Raw genomic sequence first — 16,889 nt, forward strand, 5'->3', positions numbered from 1 at the left:
TGGGTCATTTATGTCTCTAAATGCACCTAAAACCAGAGGCAGAATTCTTTCTCCACAGAGGGGCCAAATAAAGAACTCTACTGAGTGTTAAGTTTGGCTCAGAGTTGAAAGGGGTTGTGGGGGTACTGGCAAGGACAAGAGTGAGGGACAAGGCGGATGCATACCAGTGAAGGGAAGAGTATGCCCACCCAAGGCAGAGCACATTGGTGACAACCCGACTTATATCTTTCACAATATTCCACTATGCCCACTTCCAAACCAAAACACTGGTATAACTATTAACTCGAAGAGGACAGTCCCGTCACACAATGGTATCCCTTCATGTGAAATACAGGCATAATGATTTTCAAATCAAGAGTTACGAGAGCAAACAATCTATAGGTAATCTTGGAACCAAATGACCTACTTCTGGTTTCAGTCAACAGACAGAAGTTCAATGCTCAAGGAAGAATCCAAGATATGAATTCAAAGAAGAAATAAAGGGGCTCCTGGGTGGCTCAGATGGTTAAGCGTCTGCCTTCAGCTCAGGTCATGATCCTGGGGTCCTGGGATCGAGTCCCACATCGAGCTCCCTGCTCAGCGGGAAGCCTGCTTCTCCCTCTCCCTCTGCCTCTCCCCTGCTCATGCTCTCTCTCTCTGTATATCTGTGTCTCAAATGAATAAATAAAATCTTTAAAAAAAAACAAAAAACAAAGAAGAAATAAGGAGTCAGGGTGAGTTTCTATTGATCGTGATATGTCCTTTTTTTTTTAAGATTTATTTGAGATAGAGAGAGCACGAGAGAGAGAACATGAGGGGGGAGGCAGAGGGAGAGGCAGGAGGAAACTCTCGGCTGAGCGGGAAGCCCGGACACAGGGCTCGATCCCAGGACCCTGGGACCATGACCTGAGCCGAAGACAGGCGCTTAACCCACTGAGCCACCCAGGCACCCCTGATATGTTCTTTACCAAAAAACAAAAAGTAGTTCTTGGGGCATCTGGCTGGCTCAGTTGGTGGAGCATGTGACGCTTGATCTTGGGGTTGTGAGTTCAAGCCCCAGACGGGGTGTAGAGATTATTTAAAAATAAAATCTTTTTGGGGCACCTGGGTGGCTCAGTTGGTTAAGCGACTGCCTTCGGCTCAGGTCATGATCCTGGAGTCCCGGGATCGAGTCCCGCATCGGGCTCCCTGCTCGGCAGGGAGTCTGCTTCTCCCTCTGACCCTCCTCCTCCTCATGCTCTCTGTCTCTCACTCTCTCTCTCTCTCAAATAAATAAAATAAAATTTAAAAATAAATAAATAAATAAAATAAAATAAAATCTTTTTTAAAAAAAGGTTCTTAATAAAGCTTGATATGTCAGAAAAACTTCATTAAGCAATGTTTAAAGAAGACAAAAATGAAGGCCAAGCATGTCATCCTGTCCTAGAATGAACAAATTACAAACACATGGCCCAGTGCTCAATGTGGAATGAATGTAGGATTAACAACTGAAAAGCATTCAAATAATCAAAGAAACAAATTGAATGCGACTTGAGTATGGAAATAATTTCACTTCACATTTGTGCAAACAAAGATTTTCTACCTAGGGATTTTTGATGATATTTCATACCTCAAGCACATTGCCTCTTCAAAACATTACTGACAGCCACAATGAAACACTTCATGGTTCATGGTCACCAAGTTTATTAATAAACAACACGAGGCTCTCTTTGCCCCTTTGGAGTACTTTCAGGTAGAAAAAGAAGTCGAACAACAATAAAGTTTGTTTTGCCCACTGGATGAAGAAATGTAAAATGCTAGAAATATCCAAAGCTGTAGAGCATGTGGGGAAATGAACACTCACATACACGGTTGGTGTCAACTTTAGGGCACCTGGGTGGCTCAGTTGGTTAAGCGTCTGCCTTCGGCTCAGGTCATGATCCTAGGGTCCTGGGATCGAGACCAGCATCAGGCTCCTTACACAGTGGGGAGCCTGCTTCTCCCTCTCCCTCTGCTGCTCCCCCTGCTTGTGCTCTCGCACGTGCTCTGTCAAATAAATAAATAAAATCTTAAAAAAAAAAAAAAAAAAAGAAAAGAAAGGAAACCTCAACTAAGAGAGAATAGTGTAGCTAGGCTTTGCAATGTTAAGTGTGCATACCTTTTGATCCAGAAATTCTCATTCCAGAGGTTGTCCCTACAGAAATACTGACACACACAAAAAAGCTGTCATTGCAGCTTCATGTGACTGGGGAAAAAAGCCTAAGTCTCTCTCCATCAGTAGATGAATAGTTAAATAAATGATGGTCCATCCATATTATGGAATAATGCTTAAGAAGATGAAGTTGATCTACATGTTGACATATAGAGATTGTTGTGAATACGTGTAAACCAAAAGAAAAAATCAAGTTTGTTAATAATACATATACTAGGATCTGTTAAGAAACAAGAAAAGCTATACATATGCATGCTTATTTATGTAGTGACAAGTAAGAATGCACACGAAAAAGCCTGGAAGGAAACCTACCAAGCCTCCACAGAAAGCAGTGTGACGGGGGGGGGGGAAGATGAAGCCCAAGAGAACACAAGACACATATCTGTGTATTACTTATGCAATTAAATATATTTCTTCTAGCAAAGAAAAGCAGAAGAGACAGAGGACCAAGCCATCCAGGTTCTCCAGAAAGAGCTCCCAAGTAAGCTCTGAGGGAGGCTAACTAGGAGGTAATGCCATCACTCGCTCAGCTGGAGGCCATCTCCCCTGGCCCAGCCCTAATCCAATTAGAAAGGCCCCAATGAAAGCACAAAGCCTCCTGGTTGCGGAGCCAAGAAATCAGCTTCCCAGCCGGGGAGCAGAAACTCACTTGAGCAAGTTGTGGAAGAGAATGTCAAAAGCAATGATGTGCAATGCCTGATGGACAAAGAGGCCTCAACTTAACGAAAGAGCTCCACATCCTTCAGCCCCTGGGGTCCCTCCTGGCCACTGTCACCACAAACCCACCATCCTTTATCTCCTACAGAAACTAAACAGGAATCAGGACCCAATCAGCACCAGCCTCCAGGAACAAAACATTAGTGATTGCCAATGTTTGGGCTTCTTACATCATTGAAAGGAAAGGGCAAGTCACAAAAGGACACATGGCACAAAACAGAGAAACTGCTCAGAGGAGAACAGCAAATTCACCAATTGCTAGGATTAACTGAAACCTCCCCCAGTTGCAGACTGCCCCAAACCATGACATCAGGGAGGCTGGAAATGCATCCAACTTCCTCTATTTATCAAACTGGCTAAAAGCCAGGGTAATACCAGAGTGAGCGGGATGGGGGGGGGGCGGGGAGGGCTTGGGTGGGAAGGAAATGATCTCTGTATGCAGTTCAAGCCCTGCTCCAGCGCTGAGTAAACTCTCAGAGAAGCAAGCCACATCCAAGAATCAGGACTCCTGTGCTCAGAGCCTGATCAGAGGCCCCGGGTGCCAGCCACAGGGCCCAAGCATCCTGGGGATAATCAGCAAAACAGGCCAAGTACACAGGTAACAGTCAGCCAGCCCCAGACGGTTGTACCGCGGCCCTCTGGGGTAATACGATGCTGGTCCAAGGATCAGTAAAAAAAAACTAAAAAAACAAAAACAAAAAAACCCCGCTGGTGACATACAGCATCCTGAAAGACTCAGTACTTAATATGAAACCTAACGATTAACTAGTGGCCCAGATTGAGGGGCAGAGTGGCTGACAGTTTCTGGTGTTGACACCACCATGGAAGAAACAACCAGAGAACAAAGAGGTTGTGATAATTTGGGAACAAGGGCAGAAATAAGCAAAGAGAAGCTTCTCCACACTAGGAGAAAAAGCAAATTGCACAGATAGAGATGATGGTGAAAGTTAGGTTTGCGGGCATATACAGGAGAAGGTCAGGGATATGCAGGTTCTTGACTATAGAGTAGTACGTATTACCATCAAGGAACGAACAAGAGTGATTCTAGAACTCGGGGCGCCTGGGTGCCTCAGTCATTAAGTGTCTGCCTTCGGCTCAGGTCATGATCCCAGGGTCCTGGGATCGAGCCCCGCATCGGGCTCCCTGCTCGGCGGGAGGCCTGCTTCTCCCTCTCTCTCTCCCCCTGCTTGTGTTCCCTCTCTCGCTGTCTCTCTTTCTCTGTCAAATAATTAAATAAAATCTTAAAAAAGAAAAAAGAGTGATTCTAGAACTTTCTGGTGGCCCCATTGCTGGTCAGACCCAACCTAGTAAGATCTTTACCTACACAGACTGGTGTGTTCAGTTCTAGATGCCACCATTCAAGAAGAGTTCAATTGTGACAAAGCTTTGGAAAATTCTAAAGATATTTCATTCAGCAAACATTTACCGAACACCTACTACATGCCAATAACAGGGCCTCTCCATATGGTTGCGCAGGTTGCACCTTGCACAAGGATGCCTGGTCAAGAGAATCAACAGAGCCTGAATCCAGAATGTCAAGTTTTCTGGAAGTGCCATATGAACCAGCTGTGGGCTCTGTCACAGGCACAGCAGGAGCTCTGAGGAAGGACAGTAAACCGTGCAGGGAAATGGATCTAGGAGCATTTCCTCAAGGAGGTAACAGTCATGCTGCATCCCAAAGGATGCACAAAGCCCTTTATGCGAAGAAATGGGAAAGAGCTTTCCAGAGAAGAAATAGCCTAAACCAAGACACAGAGCCAACGACTGGCATGGAGTGGGCAGGATTTAGAATCAGTTGGATGTTGCTGAAGCATGAAGAGCGAAGCAGAGGATGGCCAGGAGGGACCCTGGAGAGATGGAGCAGAAAAGCAACTGAACATATTAAAAATATAATCTGAACAGGCTGGGGGAAGAAAAGTCAAACTGCACGTCCACATGGGAGCTGTGGTGGATTATGAAGATAGCTGCTAAGTACACAAAGCTCTCGCAGAAAGAAAATGGCGGCTAGGTGTTCTCCAGCTCTACCACAGGCAGAGAGGATGTCGAAAAGCGGGCTTAAACCATGGCCCCAGAAGTAAGTTAATCAGGAGGAAGAATGTCCTGGTAGTGATCATTGTTCTACTGTAGAAGTGACTATGAGAACACTTTTGGAATTGCTTTCTGAAACATCTAAAAAGATGACCTCATAGTCCCTGTGGTGAGGCTTCGTGCCGAGATGGAATAAACCAGGCCAGGAAAAGTAGCTGGTGGAGACTCTCTTGCAACCGTTAGCACCAGGCTATTTTTTTCTGCAGCACTCAGAGCTTTCTTTTCTCTCCTCCCCTCTCCCCACTGTTCTCTTCTGTTCTTTCCCTTCTACGGGTATAACTCAGTTTTATTTTTTATTTTTTATTTTTTTTAAAGATTTTATTTATTTATTTGAGAGAGAGAATGAGATAGAGAGAGAAAGCATGAGGGGGGAGGGTCAGAGGGAGAAGCAGACTCCCTGCAGACAGCAGGGAGCCCGATGTGGGACTCGATCCCGGGACTCCAGGATCATGACCTGAGCCGAAGGCAGTTGCTTAACCAACTGAGCCACCCAGGCGCCCAATATAACTCAGTTTTATTGCACCTCCCTTTATTGCACCTCAGAGATACTATGGGGCTTGGGGGGAGTTTTTTGTTTTTGTTTTTGTGGGGGTTTGTGGTTTTTTGTTGTTTAACAAACAGAAGGGTTGTGGCCACCCTGCATCGAGCGGGTCTATCGGCGCCATTTTTCCAACAGCATCTACTCACTTTGTGTCTCTATGTCCCATTTTGGTAATTCTCACAATATGTCAAACTTGTTCATTATTATTGTATTTGTTATAGTGATCAGTGATTACAAGTTGCTGAAAGCTCACATGATGGTTAGCATTTTTTAGCCATAAAGTATTTTTGAATTAAGTATGTACAACGTTTTTTAAGACATAATGCTATTGTATACTTAATAGACTACGCTGTAGTATAAAGATTGCTTACGTACGTGCTGGGAAACCAAACACTTCATTTGACTTGCTTTGTTGTGGGGGCCTGGAACCCAACCCACAGTATCTCTGAAGTATACCCGTACTCTTTCTCTCTCCTCCATCCTACGGTTGTCCCTCTTTTCCTCCCCTCCCCTTACCTAGCCTGACACTTGCCAAACTATTCCAGGGCCTAGAATGTAGATGGTTACCTCTGTCCAGAGCTGCAGAAGCAGTACTGAAGACCACATGATGAGAGACCCACCTTGGAATGACTCCCTGATAACCAGACCCAACCCTCCGAGGGAGGCGCCCACAGCCGGCCACTGGACATGGTGGAATAAAGGTGTTTCAAAACAGGGCATGACTTGCTTTAGCGTACAAATAATTACCACCTGAAAAGTAAATGCGTATGCAAGGATATAGCAACTAATTCTTTCACAGGGCAGTAGTGTACGGTTTCACAAGAAGAACACTTTTAATGCAAGGCTTACGGTAAGCTATATTTATACAAAGTTAACCTGAGGTAAACCATCTTCCATTTCTTTGAAAACATTTCACCAGGAAAACTGAATTTTAGGTAACTATCACAACCTTAAATCAATCCAAATTGTCATACCTGATACTTTCTCTTAACTTCTCTTCCCACTGGGTAGTAACAAATGCTGGGCATTTTTCTTTACTTAAACTATGTTTTGATATTGCATTTTCAGTAACGAAATAAAATACAATGAAAACATACATAAATGAAGATAAAAACCAAATAATTGTGCTGGTAGGGTGGGTTCCACCAAGCAACTAAAAAAACCACCACATCAATTTCTCCTTTGTTGTTTTACACTTGATACCATATTGGGGCTAGAAATAAAGTATGGTGCGTTAAAATCTTTCTGTTCCAAATATATTTGCCACATGAGATGCACTAAACACTTAACTGTCCCTTAGTCCAATTTCAGGGAGTAAAAGACAAAGAAACTTTTGCCCATAAAGATTTCATTGTTCCCACTGGAAATGAGTAAGAAGTTACCTTATTATCCAGCCATACTTGACAGATAAAGTGTGGAAGATAGGAACCTGGTGATATATTAATATCATTTTTTAGGGGCGCCTGAGTGGCTCAGTTGGTTAAGCGTCTGCCTTCGGCTTGGGTCATGATTCCAGCATCTTGGGATCAAGCCCCGCATCGGGCTCCTTGCTCTGCAGGAAGCCCGCTTCTCCCTCTCCTCCCCGCTTGTACTCTCTCACTTCTCTCCTCTCTCTCTCAAATAAATAAAATCTTTAAAAAATATATACCATTTTTTAATTCACTGTGAGAGCCTCACACTCAATCCCTACGCTGTTGTGTCTCTGCCAACTGTGGCCACAAAAGAAATTTCTAGTCCTTCCCTTTGGTGGTAGATTGCAGAACTAGCCATACATCCTTGCTATCCCAGCATGCTTGTCCCTTTGCAAGGTGACTTTACAAGTCCTCCTATCAAGAGGTGGAGTCTATGTCTCCACCCCCTGAAAGGGCTGGCCTTGCCACTTGCTATGCCCAATGGGACATTAGCAAATGTGATACAAGCAAAAGCTTGAAAAGTGCTTGAGCATGGAAGTTTGCACTGTCTTACGGCTCTTAAAACCTTGAACCACCATGTAAGCACATACACAAGCCTGAGCTAGCCTGCCAGATGGCGAAAGCACATGCCCAGTCACCACCACTGTGCCAACCCCCAGGGACCATCAGCGAGCTGACTGGCAGCTGATTGCAGGTGCATGAATGAGGCCCAACTGAGACCAGCAGGACCATCTAGCTGAGCCTAGGCCAAGTGCAGACTCCAGAACTGAGCATTAAGGAAATGGCTGTGGCTCTATTAAGCCACTGAATCTGGGGGTGTTTTGTTACACAGGAAAAGCCAATTTATATACCAAGTCTTTCTTCTTCTCCTTCCTCTTCATTCTTTCTCTCCCTTCTCTACCCTTCCTGTTTTTCGTTATTTCCCACCCCCCACGGTTCTTGCTTTCTTTTTCTCCTAATACAAAGTACCCATTTGGGACACATCAGTACAAGCCACTGGCCTGGGCTAGTTCTCATTCACAGCCCGCCTCCTTTTTGCCTCTAACTCACTCCGACTCTGCAGACTTTGCAAGGTCAATGGCCCCACTCATAAAGTGATGCAAGATGTTTCTAGGGACCAGCAGGCCATAAAGTAGACTCTTGGCAGAGTTTGCAGCCCATCTCTGAACATTTGCTGGTGATAATCTCCCTGGGGGAGTCATTTGTCACTGTGACCCGTTGAGTGGGCTACTGAGGTGTTCTAGCCCTCCCCTCTACACACCAGAGGGGAAGTGCCATAAGAAAATGGACCTTTCAGGGTGCTTAGGTGGCTCAGTGTGTTGGGCATCCGTCTCTTGGTTTTGGCTCAGGTCATGATCTCAGGGTCGTGGGATCGAGCCCCACACTGGGCTCCACAGATCAGCGTGGAGTCTGCTTGTCTCTCTCCCTCCACTCTACCCCTCCCCGTGCTCTCTCTAATAAATAAATACATGAATATCTTTAAGAAAAAAAAAGAAAATGGACCTTTCAAGTCAGACACCCAAGGGTTAAAGGGCATAGCCCAAGACCCCTTCTCTCAAATGGCTCCTCAGGCTAAGTAAGCAGAAAATATATTTATAACTACAGGAAACAATGCATTGTGAGTGGTAAAATGCTTAGATTTCCATTTGTTTACTACACGAATAAAAGACAATCAATAGGATCATCTTGCTAATGACATCAAACCACTCAGTACTCAGAAGACAGAAGGTCATTTCTTAAGATGCTTTTCTTTCCACTTCCATATTTATAGTGTGCACTTTATTCCCTTTCTAACTTATTTTTCCTCTGAATGATGTTTTTTCAGACTTTCTAAAAGCTTACTTTTCCCTGCTGGCCTGGAACATACCATTTGTTTGTGGTTACAACATTAATGTTTAGAAAGGTCAAATTAGATGTCAGGGTTGGATAAATATTTGCGTGTGTGTGTCTGTGTGTGTGTGTGGCTGAGAGAAAGAGAGAGAGAGATGTTTTAAATGGAACTCTCTCCCTTAGGATTCCCTGGAGAAGTTCTTTCCTTCTCTAGGGACATGTGTGAATGTACTTCTAAACTGAGCACCAAAATGTCAGGTGGATGGAAATTTTAATGGTTTCCATCAGTGAGTGTAAATTGGAAGTAGACCCTCTGGTACAGATTTCTAAGATTTTTCTCAATTTCTTTTTTTTTTTTTTAAGATTTATTTATTTATTTGAGAGAGCAAGAATGAGAGAGAGCACATGAGAGGGGGGAGGGTCAGAGGGAGAAGCAGACCCCCCGCCGAGCAGGGAGCCCGATGCGGGACTCGATCCCGGGACTCCAGGATCATGACCTGAGCCGAAGGCAGTCGCTCAACCAACTGAGCCACCCAGGCGCCCAAGATTTTTCTCAATTTCTTAATGCTGCCGTTGGCAGAGCACAGGAAGACTGCTGCCTCAAACATCTTCTAATATTTCCCTTCCTATGTTCTAAAACTGTCTATAGAGCCTCCCTGTTTAGAGAGAATTACTTTTGCTCCTTCCCATCTGCTAATAGTAATAACTCCTTCCATTTGTATAGTAGTTTATGATAAGCAAGCTGCTTTTACATACATTATCTCAATTGGCCCACAAATGTTTACAGAGTAGCTGCCAAGCAAATTCCTAGCCCCATGCTGGGTAGTGGGGATACACTGGAAAGCAAAATTAAGTCCTGCCTTCAGGAAGTTTATTGTCTGGTGGTGAAACAAAGATGTGATACCAAAAATTAACACCAAGAAATGCAAAACTGCAATTGTGGTAAGTGCCACCAAGAAAAGCCTGTGGCCCTGAGTGAAGACAGCGGGATTTGACCTGGGGGGGGGGGGTTGTCAATGAAGCTTCCCTGAGGAAGTGATGCTAAAACCCAAAGGATAAGTGGAAGGAGTTAACCCAGAAAAGAGGCAGGGAAAGACCATACAAAGTAGAAGCAGCGTGTGCAAAGGCACTGCGGCAGGAGAGAATACGACCCATGAGAGGACCTAAGACCATGTCAGAGAGGCCAGGACACAGAGGTCCGGGGGCGCACTCAGGGATGAGGCCGAAGGAGCAAGACTCAGCTCATACCAGCTCTTGGTGGCCAAGGTGAGGATTCGTGTCTTGTTCTCAGAGCAATGGAAAGGCACTTAAGGATTTTAAACCGAGGGTAATATGTTCACATTTTGATAAGATTGTTCTGGCTGTTGAGTGGAAAATGGATTAGAGGGGGACAGAGTGGAAGTGGGGGTTCCAGTTCAGGATTTCTGCTCTCCATCTCAAATACTGTTCTGAAGGTCTGAGCAATTCGATAAAACAAAAATTCAAAGTAAGATGTATAATCAAGGAAAGGGAAACTATAGATTTATGTCATACACACACACGCACAATAGAATTAAGAGATCAGAAAAGGAGGAAGATTCAAAATAATTATACAAATCAGTTTTCCCAGGGCTCAGCAAACTTTTCCTGTGAAGGGCCACATAGTAAATATTTCTAGCTTTGAAGGCTACAGGATCTCTGGGGCAACCACTCGTCTGCCACTGCAGCAAGAAAACAGCCACTTGGGGCGCCTGGGTGGCTCAGTTGGTTAAGCGACTGCCTTCGGCTCAGGTCATGATCCTGAAGTCCCTGGATCGAGTCCTGCATCGGGCTCCCTGCTCGGCAGGGAGTCTGCTTCGTCCTCTGACCCTATCCCCTCTCATGTGTTCTCTCTCTCCTTCTCTCTCTCTCAAATAAATAAATAATAAAAAAAAATAAAATAAAATAAAATCTTTTGGGCGCCTGGGTGGCTCAGTTGGTTAAGCATCTGTCTCCGGCTCAGGTCACGATCCCGGGGTCCTGGGATCGAGCTCCCCATTGAGCTCCCTGCATAGGGAAGAGTCTGCCTCTGCCTCTCCCTCTGCCTCTCCCCCTGCTTGTGCGCTCTCTCTCTCTCTCCCTCTCTCTCTGACAATAAATAAAATCTTAAAAAAAAAAAAAAAAAAAAAACAGCCACAGACACAATGTAAACGAACGGGTGTGGCTGTGTGCCAAAGCAACTTTATTTTCAAAACCAAGGGGCTGGTGGGATCTGGCCCATGGGCAGTAGATGGTCCGGCTCTATACCAATGAAGAAGGGATGATCATATCTGAGAAGAGAGATGCTAGTTTGGCTGAGGATGGTGGTGGTGGTGATAAAACAGACATATTTGAGAAGTATTTGGAAGGGAGCGCTGATGGGCCTTGCGTCTGGACTGGCTATTAAATATGAGCCAGTGGAAGGCAGAGCCTCGATTTCAGTTGAGGCAAGAGAGGCTCAGAGCTAGTAAGTGGCCAAGTGTGGACTAGAGCCCAGTTCCTCGGACTTCTGCACACATGGCCCAGAGTGCCTTCCTGCCACAGCCACGGCCCCTCTGGTAGTCCCATCTGCAGCTCCCCTACTGGCCCCGGCAGTGCCCCAGCATTCCACTGTTGTTAGCTTTCAAGTGTACGGGATGCTTCCTCCGAGTGCTTTTGGCTTCTGTGGCCACATATAATCTCTATAGCGTTAGCATCAATTCCCAGCCTTTCCCCTCACATCAGTCCCTGTGAGACAACCTGGAAATGAGTCAGGTAAAAACAACAACAAAAGACAGCCTAGTAGACAGTCAAGGCCTAATTGGGGGCGGGGGCACAGAAAGAAAAAACCAGAGTGGGTAAAATTAACCAGAAACCAGCCCTAAAAAGATGAGCTTGGGGGCACCTGGGTGGCTCAGTCGATGAAGCATCCGACTCTGAGCATTCGGCTCAGGTCGTGATCTCGGGGCCCTGAGATCGAGCCCCTCATTGGGCTCCATGCTCAGTAGGAAGTCTGCTTCCCCTCTCCCTCTGCCCCTACCCCCCCATTCATGCACACACTCTCTAATAAATAAATCTTTAAAAAAAAAAAAAAGACACTTCCTAATGCCACAGGGGAAGGCGCATAGACTGATGTGGGAAGAGCAGGAAACCAATTCTGGAGCTCTGAGTGGTAGGTACACAGGCCCTTCTTTTCAGCTCTTGCCTTCCAGCCTCATCCCCCTTATCCTTAGCATCTTAAAATTCTGTCCTTGCACCTGTCCTCAGAGAGGTCTCTGGAGAGGTAGAGAAGAATTTCACATTGGGCTTGTGTCTTAGAATCTCTAGTAATATTTTTATTTAGAGACCCTACTTGTTCCATGGAGGCCAAGAGGTAATTAACAACCAAGACTACAGATGACAAAATGGCACTCTGTATGCCCCACCCCCCACAAAGAAAAATAGCTTCAAGGAGAATATATGAATCAGAGGAGGGGGACGCCTGTGGCTCAATTGGTTGGGCATCCGACTCTTGATTTCAGCTTGGGCCATGATCTCAGAGTCCTAGGGTCGAGCCCCATGTTGGGGTCCGCACTCGGGGCAGAGTGTGTTTGTCCCTCTCCCTGCCCCCACTTGCTGTCTCTCTTGCTCTCTCTCTCTCAAATAAATAAATAAAATCTTGAAAAAATATCAGAGAAGGAGGTCCACCAAGGAGGGGAACTATAAAACAGATAACTAGGTCCTAAGGCCTTCCTATTTGTATTATCAAAGCACAAATGTGGCTCTTTGGTGTCCAGATAGAAAAAAAAAAAATCAGTCATATTCCATTCTGAACTCTTATCCATGAAGAGAAGAAAACAAAAGAATCCTTCAAGATTGGGGCACCTGGCTGGCTCAGTTGGTAGAGCGTGCAACTCTTGATCTCAGGGTTGTGAGCCCCACATTGGGTGTAGAGATTATTTAAAAATAAAATACTTTTTAAAAAAATCCTTTGAGGGGTGCCTGGATGGCTCAGTCGTTAAGCATCTGCCTTTGGCTCAGGTCATGATCCCAGGGTCCTGGGATCGAGCCCCAAATCAGGCTCCCTGCTCAGCGGGAAGCCTGCTTCTCCCTCTCCCACTCCCCCTGCTTGTGTTCCCTCTCTCACTGTGTCTCTCTCTGTCAAATAAAAAATAAAATCTTTAAAACATAAAATAAAATAAAATATTAAAAAAATAAAAAATCCTTTGAGGAAGCAAAGTTTTTCCTAAGCTAGTCCTTAACGGAACCTACTTCGGGGCCATACTCGGTCTCTCCACTTCTTTTTTCCAGCCTCTCTTGAATGAATTTCAGTCAGCCTTCTGGGCCACTCCTATCAAGGTCACCCATGACTTCCACCTGGCCAAACCCAGCCGTCACTTCTCAGTCCTCCACTTGTCCTTTCAGTAGCCTTGGACAGCTGATCACATCACCTGCAGTTAGTTGTGGCTTCGAATTAAGACTCTTCAAAATTAAGGCTAGTCTGTGTTTGCACAGGGAAAGGATAGACGGACGTGTTCTGTGAAGGAAAGAACCATCTCCAGTCAACTCCTCCGCATGGATGAATGGTGTCATACCACATGCTCATAGTCAAAAGAACACTGCTGTGAGGATGCAAAGATGTTCTTTATCAGAGGGACTGAAGATGATGGTGACCTGGAAGGCCCGCGAGAGCTTGCCTAGAGTAGGACTCCTCTCGTACCCTAAAAGTTCCTAGTTTTTAACTGCTGTCTAAAAGACCACCTCTCAAGGATTCTTTTTTCTAAGGTCTAGCAACCCATTATAGAACACAAATTTCAACTACTATGGTCATGAACAGATAAGTGTGACTTACCTGATCAGGTCAGCTTTGCTGGTGAGTAGGGATACCACAGGCACGGATGACTGGGGAGGGCCCAATGGGGTCAGGAATGGACAACACAGGAGCATTGAAGTGGGAAGCTGCTGTTGACTTGGAGAGGGCAAAAGGAGAGGGATGGAGAAGAGATTCCCAAGGAGGGATTTTGCCTATAGTAGAGGTCTGCTTGGCTGCTCCTTAGAAACTGGAAGTCAATGCCATTCCAAGCAGCTCTCGTCCATCCAGGAAAATCTCCCATTTGAGACTGGCCTTCTCGTTTTATTTTGTTTCCTCCCTCATCAGGATGTTCTCTCAAAGCATCAACACTACCTTTTGCTCAGGGTGCCTTCAGTGACTACTTGGCTCCCCCGGAAGTGGAGTTATTTTTGCAGACTGGATGGTGTAAGATAGGGTGGGGAAAGCCAGAGATGGTGGAAACTCCTCTCTCACTGGCGAACTTGGCTGTGGCACCAAGCCCTGGCCTCACACCAGAGCAGGCCATCCATTTTCTTCTTTTTTTAGTACTATCCCCCTGGACCCACCCAGTGCTGTGATTTGTCAGTGTGTTTTTCCAGGAAAGCTAGCAAACCACCTGACAGATTCAATGGTTTTCATTGACAGCCCCAGTGGAGTCCTCCGAAGACTGCAGAACTGGACACACAAACAGCCCATAAAAGTCCTACCTCCCACAAGTGTCTGAACACTGCCTTTTCCCAAATGACCCTCCAGCACTAATGCAGCATGGGTGGCTTCACAGTATTTTTTTAATGATTTTTCCCAAACTGAGGTGTTCCAAGTGATGTGGGAGTATTATTTTTTTTCCCCTTCCAGTACGAACCTAAACTCCCCAGATCTTTTGGGAAAATGGGAGCATAACTCATGAAGGAATCGACTCTCAAAGCTGATCACCTGCCACCAGACAGACCCCAAAGTCTCCATGAACTGTGAGATGCAGTGAGCCTGCTGGTTAAAAGTCACTTTAATACACTGCAGGGAGGGGCACCTGGGTGGCTCAGTCGGTTAAGCGGCTGCCTTCGGCTCAGGTCATGATCCTGGGGTCCTGGGATCGAGCCCCACATCCGGCTCCCTGCTCAGCGGAGAGCCTGCTTCTCCCTCTCCCTCTGCCTACTTGTGCTCTCTCTCTGTCAAATAAATAAATAAAATCTTTAAAATAAAAAATACACTGCAGGGAAAGGAGTGTGGTAACAGATGTGCCACCTAGTTTGACCTTGAACTCTTATGAGGGGTCAGCAAAGTTGACTGCAGAAAGGCCACTCTCCAGAGGCAGCAACTCCAAGTCCTTCTGCCATCCAGACGTTGACCAATAATCCACACTTTGCTAGTCAGCATATGGAATGCCAAAAACCTTCTGCTGGTAAAAGTAGTGACTCAACAAGAGTAATGAACAGGATGCGGAGGGAAAAAGCAAACATTATTTCTCTCATCTGAAGTATAACAGTCACATAGGTTAGTCTCGGGGATGGACGGAAAATTTTGCAGTAAAAAAAGTTCAGGGTGAATATGAAACAGAATATTTCAGACAGTCTCCCAGGTTCTTCTTGGTAAGGGTCAGGTTGAAAGGAAATGGACCAAAATGGCAAAGTCAGTTTACAGCTAGTGGGCTTCATCAGGAATATTCACTAACTTGCTAACTCCCTGTAAACTGTCAAGAAATGTTAAGCATAGTGAAGAAAAGTCACCCTGACCACTCATGAAGTAAATGGCAGTCATTTCAAGGGACATGAGCCCCTAAAGCCTCGGGCAAGTCAGTCTCTCTGTGTACTTCAGTTTCTTCATCTGTAAAACGTAGAGCATATCAGTAGTACCCATCTCACACTCGCTGGGACACATAACTGTGTAAGTATATATACAACCGCTAGGGGGCGCCTGGGTGGTGCAGCTGGTTGGGCATTCGGCTCCTGGTTTCAGCTCTTGGTTTCAGCTCAGGTCATGAGATCAAGCCCTAAGTCTGCTTGAGATTCTCTCTCCCTCTCCCCCTGCCCTCTCGCTAGTGTGCTCACGCTCGCTCTCTAAGTAAATACATCTTTAAAAAAAACAAACACCTAAAACAACCCCTAGCACATAACAAATGTTCAATAAAGAGTAGTTACCAGCATTATAGTTAGAAATACAGATTGAAAGGGGCGCCTGGGTGGTGCAGTCGGTTGAGCATCTGACTCCTGGTTTGGGCTCAGGTCATGATCTAGAGATGGTGGGATCAGATGGTGGGATGGAGCCTCGAGTCAGACTGTGCTCAGTGGGAGTGCTTGAGGATTCTCTTCCTCTCCCTCTGTTCTTCCCCTGCTTGCATGTTCTCTCTCAAATAAATAAATCTTAAAAAAAAAAGGAGGGGGACTCTGGGTGGCTCAGTCGGTTAAGCATCTGCCTTGGCTCAGGTCATGATCTCGGGGTCCTAGGATCAAGCCCTGTGTTGGGCTCTCTGCTCAGCAGAGAGTCCGTTTGTCCCTCTCCCTCTGTCCCTCCCCCCCATTCTCTCTCTCTCTCAAATAAATAAATAAAATCTTCCAAAAAAAAAAAGGAATATAGATTAAAAAATAACACTTGATATGAAAATGATCCTGCCTGAATAAAGATGTAGTATGCTCATGCAAGTAAAAACATGTGTACAATATATCCAAATATCTACTGTTAAAACTCACATTCAGAAGTATTATAAACTGCCTTTATCCTATAGTAATAATGGCAAATTACTGACAAAATTGACAAAGCATTTTCACATGTAGGATACTGCAGAAAAAAGGGAGGTATAGGAAGGCAGCAAGATGCTTTTACTGAGTCATGATAAGAATGGCCAATATTTGGGGCACCTGGGTGACTCAGTTGGTTAAGCGACTGCCTTCGGCTCAGGTCATGATCCCAGGGTCCTGGGATCGAGCCCCGCATCGGGCTCCCTGCTCAGCGGGAAGCCTGCTTCTCCCTCTCCCACTCCCCCTCCTTGTGTTCCCTCTCTCACTCTCTCTCTCTCTCTGTCAATTAAATAAATAAAAATCTTAAAAAAAAAAAAAAAGAATGGCCAATATTTAATGTCACAAGTTGCAGGACGCAGTGCTCACAGATATGCAACGCCTCTCCACCTCGGATTCCTTACCCATAAAACAGGGCTAATCACTGTATTTGTGTCCTGAAGTCTTCATGTGCAAGAGTAAGTACAGGAAAAGCGCTCAGCGTAGAGCCTGGCTCACAGCACGTGCCCAAGAATATCGGTTCTCAGTGAGCACAGCACTCTAACTGCTGAGTGTGTCGGCACCCCGCTAATGGCTGATTCACACGCCTGGGCCGGGGCGGGGAAACTGAGTATGC

General features: G+C 45.5%; 1 protein-coding gene across 2 annotated transcripts in view; it reads right to left on the bottom strand.

Moving 5' to 3' along the window:
- ADGRG2 (adhesion G protein-coupled receptor G2) overlaps positions 1-16,889 on the bottom strand; it is a 124,676-nt gene that overhangs the window by 78,762 nt on the left and 29,025 nt on the right. The window lies entirely within an intron of this gene.

This window comes from Mirounga leonina, unplaced genomic scaffold (assembly GCF_011800145.1).
Source record: "Mirounga leonina isolate KUSES-001 unplaced genomic scaffold, KU_Mleo_1.0 Mir_101595, whole genome shotgun sequence".
NCBI classification, from domain to species: Eukaryota; Metazoa; Chordata; class Mammalia; order Carnivora; family Phocidae; genus Mirounga; species Mirounga leonina.